We start from the raw sequence: 6,000 nt of genomic DNA, 5'->3' as shown, positions 1-6,000 counted from the left end.
GTTGCCCAGACAAGCCAAAGGCTAGAGGAACAGCACCTCACATTCCACGTGGATGGTGTACAACCCACCAGCATTAAAACTAAAAGATCCAGCTTCCGATAAATTCTTCGCTCTCTGTCACTTCTCACCTATTACACTGTCTTGTTTCCCTCAACCACTACCTCGTTTACTTTTACTTTTATTATTTTTTTCTATTCTATGTTCTATTCTCAATAACAACCGCGGTTCGTAATCAGCTGATTACCATATACGAATACCTGGATTCCTTTAAATTTCACAAAAATATTTTGTCCATAAGGTCTGATCTCTCTCTCCCAATTTCTTTATTGTTCTTACCAGAACTCAGGGACTGGTGACTGGCCGGTCAGGGATGACCTTCCTCACTCCTCACCCTGGCCCTGGTCTTGATTGCAGTCTTTCAGGGAAGTCTCACAGGTAGGGTTTTGAATCCTTTCTGGGTGTCCAGCTGCTTGGTCGGGGCTCAGCTGGATTCCATATGTCGGGATGTCATTCTCGCAGCCAGTTTGTTAAGGAATGTACTTTTCCACACACTACTCAGTCCCAGGTATTCTTAAGGAAACACTTTATTGACGTGGCTCGGGAGCCGCCCCTCCGGACAGCAACGTCTCCCCTTACGATCTCTACATATATGGTTGATTCTAATGGGTATAGTTTGTTCAACGTTTCCATATTTGTTATTGTTCCAAGCAAGCTATAGGGGGAAAAAACAACTTAAGTCACGTAGCCTCGTGGTGTACAGCAGTAGGCTGTACGACATTACCACACAGTCTTGTGTTTACGCAGTAGGCTAAAGGGCAGCACCAGAGGCAGCCTTGTATTGCGCAGCAGCAACTTAAAGGGCAGCCCATCATTCTCTGCTGACTCGCAATTCTATAGTCCCACAAAGATGTTTAACCGACCCAGTTAGCCAAAATTCTGCACATCGATTTACTTGGTCAGTTCCACACACCTGCCACAGCTGAAGATTTGAAATGTTTGCACAAGATTAGTCGACAAATGGACCTTCGTCGCTTGTAAAACGAAAACATACTCTAAAGTGCATGCGTTGTAGCATAAGTGCCTTATTAGTTTGTTGGGACCCTGAGCTGAGATGTTTCCGTTTAGGTGCTAGACACGGTGTTGAGGCTCTCCATTCCTGTACATTAACGAATCTGTGTCGAGGTCGTTGTGCTCCCTGTGTGGCATTCTGTTCTGATGACAGCCGAATGTCTTTTTCTGAAAGTTCTACTACTAAATGATTAGCGGAATATGCAGCTGGATGAAGACGCCTTAAGCATTCTTTAAAATCCGGGATACTCACGTTACAAATTCGTGACTCCGATAGCATAAGCAACGATTTCTTTGTTCTCTTCTGGCGACAGAACTGATGTTGCGATTAATACCTCACTGCCTACGTAATGGACGCCAGAAATGTTTTGCGAGCAATTTTCTTTAACAAACCGTCAATTTCCGCTTGAGTGAGAAAAGCCACCACGAATTTCGTGGACGTATAACCTGGGTGACTCGAAGTAACCTTTCTCTCAAATAGTCCTGTGGAAAGTTTCGGAGAATGCGCTGCAAACGCCAAGCTTCTGAACCGCCTCAGTAAAGGCCTGCATTCCAAAGTTTCCATAATCGTTGTCAGTCCTCACCATTTCAATCCAAGTCTATTCAAGGTGCCTAACAAATTGCAGCAACCCTTTTCTCTGGAAGTAATCACTTGGGATCTTTAGCAAGTAGGAGGGTAATTCTCGCCGGCTAGAAACAAGCACACGTGGTTAAATAGCTGACCTGGTCAGAAACCACAATGGAAACAGGAAAACAGCGAGGTTGTTTTGTTGTCGACGCTTAGAGTCCAGGAAAAGACCATTATCTTCAGAATGCTACAACTAGGCTATTACAAACAAATATACGGTCAACGAGTAATGCAGCACGAAGATAGGTTTTTCGGAGCATATCTTCTGTACTAATCTATATGTCCACTAACCTAATCCTATTTGCCTGAATTTGGTTTCTATCGCGCTAAACCTTCCCATTCTATGCATCTGTGCAGTTACTTTTCAAATGGTTTAATTGAATCAGACTTAAACACTTCCTCCGGCCACTCGTTCCAAATACTTGCTGTTCTCTGAGTAAAAAGGATCCCCTCAGTTTCCTTTTAAATCTTTCTCTCCGTATCTAAATCTAATGCTCTTCATTTCTTGATTCTCCCATCCTGGGAAAAGAGCTCCCTGTTGATTTCCTCTGGTAGAAATGGGGGAAATAGTCCAAGGATTGGTAAACAGAAAGGAAATCTGAGGAAACTTTTCATTCACGACTTCTATTCACGCATTCACCATATTTCCTATTTTAAATTTCCTATTTCCAATGAATATCCACGATGGTTTGAACTTTTAGCTTTAATCTATAAGGGGGCTAAGAATGAACGTAACGATGATTCTGATAGGTAGAGCAGTGCTCATCATCTAGATGAACCATTCCTGCCCTCCATTTCTCAGCTGCGTATGCATATATATCCGTTTTAAAGCAACTTTAATTGCGTCATAGCCGATTGAAATGCAATCCCTGCTGTAGATGTACGGACCTATGTACCAGGCTCCCACAGACAGTAAGTACATCACCCAGATTCCTTTAGCAATGTATATTGACGGATAATTATTGACGAGAAACCCGGTAACTTCGCAGATGGAAATATGAATGGTACAGGAAGAGCCATGTGCTTAACATTCTTCTGAAAACTCTGAATAATGGATGTCTAATTCGTACTTTTTCTTCTGACTGTTGTGTACAGTCGCCATCAGTCGCCTTGGCCACAGTGACGTCGTCGATGCACTTGCTGATGTAGCTAGTCACTGACACCGTGTACTCCTTTAAGTTGGTACAGTCGCCATCAGTTGCAGCCTCCTGAACATGTGCCAGTTAGTGTGCTCAGGCACATCGTTTAAAGCAGACACAAGATGCTGCACACGTTTGGGTCTCGAGCAACAAAGTGCTGGGTGAAGCCTACTGATCGGTCTGGATCTGTGAAGGCAAGCCCCGCCGCCACCTCGGTTACTCAGACCACATCTCTGTTCTGCTAATCCCAGCATACAGACTGCACGTCAGGCGCTCCAAACCAATTCAGAGGCAGGTGAAACCCTGGCCAGCAGGAGCCATCTCTGCTCTTCAAGACTGCTTTGAGCACACTAACTAGCACATGTTCAGGAGGCTGCAACTGATGGCGACTGTACCAACTTAGAGGAGTACACGGCGTCAGTGACTAGCTACATCAGCAAGTGCATCGACGACGTCATTGTGGCCAAGGCCATCACTACACGCGCTAACCAGAAGCCATGGATGACAGCGTAGGTGTGTGCGGTGCTGAGGATCCGTGACTCCGCCTTCAGAGCAGGCGACAAGGCAGCCCTAACAACAACAAGGGCCAAACTGTCCCAGGCCATCAGAGAGGCAAAGCGTGCACACGCCCAGCGAAACCACAGCCAATTCCGGGACAGCGGAGACACGCGGCGCATGTAGAAGGTCATTCAGGATATCACCAGCTACAGGACAACATCAGCTGACTGTGCGGGTGATGTCTCCCTCCCAGATGCACTGTATAACATCTACGCTCGATTTGAGGAGGAAAATGGCGTGGCGGCGAGGAAGACCACCCCTCCTCCAAATGACCAGCAGCTGTGTCTCATGGTGGCCAATGTGAGAATAACCCTGTGAAGGTCAACCCACGGAAGGCAGCTGTTAGAGTTCTTAGTGGATGTGCAGACCAGCTAGCAGATGGTCTCACTGACATCTTCAACATCTCCCTGAGCAGCGCCATCGTTCCAACGTACTTCAAGGCCGCCACCATGGTCCCCGTGCCGAAGAAGTCTTCAGTGTCCTGCCTCAATGACTACCGTCCCGTTACACTCACATCCATCATCATGAAGTGTTTCGAGAGGCTCGTCATGAGGCACATCGAGAACCTACTGCCCCCCTCACTGCACACTCTGCAGTTTGCTTACCGTCCCAACCGTTCAACAGACGGCATCACCCTCCACCTGGCCCTAACCCACCTGGACAAAGAAGACACGTTCGTTCGAATGCTGTTCATAGACTTCAGTTCAGCATTCTACACAATCATCCCACAGAAACTTATTGGAAATCTGAGCCAGCTGGGCCTGAACATCTCCCTCTGTAATTGGACACTAGACTTCCTGACTGGGAGACCTCAGCCAGTCCGGATCGGAGGTAGCATCTCCAACACCATCACACTGAGCACGTGGGCCCCCCAGGGCTGTGTGCTCAGTCCACTGCTGTTCACTCTGCTGACCCATGTCTGTGCTGCAACACACAGCTCGAAGCACATCATCAAATTGGCTGATGACACGACCGGGGTGGTTCCCATCAGCAAGAACGACGAGTCAGCTTACAGAGAAGAGGTGCAGCGGCCAACGGACTGGTGCAGAGCCAACAACCTGCCTGTGCATTTGAACAAAACAAAAGTGATGGTTGTTGACTTCAGGAGGGCACGGAGCGACCACTCCCCGATGAACATCGACGGCTCCTCGGTAGAGATCGTTAAGAGCACGAAATTACTTGGTGTTCACCTGGCGGAGAATCTCACTTGGTCCCTCAACACCAGCTCCATAGCAAAGAAAGCCCATCAGCGTCTCTACTTTCTGCGAAGGCTGAGGAAATTCCATTTCTCACCCCCCCATCCACATCACATTCTACAGGGGTTGCATTGAGAGTATCCCGAGCAGCTGCATCACTGCCTGGTTCGCAAATTGCACCAGCTCGGATCGCAAGACCCTGCAGCGCATAGTGAGGTCATCTGAGAAGATCATCGGGGTCTCTCTTCCTGCCATCACGGACATTTACACTACACGCTGCATCCGCAAAGCAAACAACACTCTTCTCCCTCCTGCCATCTGGGAAAAGACACCGAAGCATTCGGGTTCTCACGACCAGACTATGTAACAGTTTCTTCCCCCAAGATATCAGACTCCTCAATACCCAGATCCTGGTCTGCCACCAATGTACTGTCCAATACTCTGTCTATTGTCGTGGTTTTTATTTATTGTAATACCTGCACTGTTTTGTGCACTTTATGCAGTCCTGGATAGGTCTGTAGTCTAGTGTAGTTGTTTTTTCTGTGTTGTTTTTACATAGTTCAGTGTAGTTTTTGTACTGTCTCATGTAGTACCATGGTCCTGAAAAACGTTGTCTCGTTTTTACTGTGTACTGTACCAGCAGTTATGGTCGAAATGACAATAGACAGTTACTTGACTTGACAGTATAGGTCGAAGCTCTTCGTCAAGACCAGTAATGGCTAGTTCATTCTCCAATAGTGATCGTTTGATTTATCCACCGAAGATGAAGGTTCTGAAAGTGAAACTTGGTGTGTTCATTGCGCTACAAGAAAGTAGCCTCCAGCATTTTATTTTTCATACCATAGACACATAGAAAACCTACAGCACAATACAGGAACTTTGGCCCACAAAGCTGTGCCGAACAGGTGCCTTACCTGAGAAATTACCCGAGTGTTACCCAAAGCTTTCTAATTTTCTGAGCTCCATATACCTGTTCAGGAGTCTCTTAAAAGACCCTGTCGTATCCACCTCTACCGCTGTCGCCGGCAGCCCATTCCAAGGATTCACCACTCTCTGCGTAAAAAACCTACCCTTGATATCTCCTCTGTATCATCTTGGACCCAATCTCTGTTCCTGTTGGGTAGAGTTTACACATACTCTGTATGGCTGCATTGCATTCTCCTCTATCGTAATATATGTGTCGTTGGTGAGGTGGCCACTCTAAATTTCTCCTGCATGTACGGAAGTGCCAAGTCGATCAAAGAGGAGTTAATGAGCAGGTGAGAGCGAATATAGATTGTGGGAATGGGGAAACAGCTCTTCTGATGTATAATGTAGACAATTTACGGAAGTAAAAGATTGGGAAAACTCGATAAAAGCACTCTAATAGCACATTCATTCTGCATTGAAAGAGAAAGAATTCACTTTACTG

This window comes from Hemitrygon akajei, chromosome 3 (assembly GCF_048418815.1).
Source record: "Hemitrygon akajei chromosome 3, sHemAka1.3, whole genome shotgun sequence".
Taxonomy (NCBI): Eukaryota; Metazoa; Chordata; class Chondrichthyes; order Myliobatiformes; family Dasyatidae; genus Hemitrygon; species Hemitrygon akajei.
Note: the sequence above shows the minus strand (reverse complement) of the source record.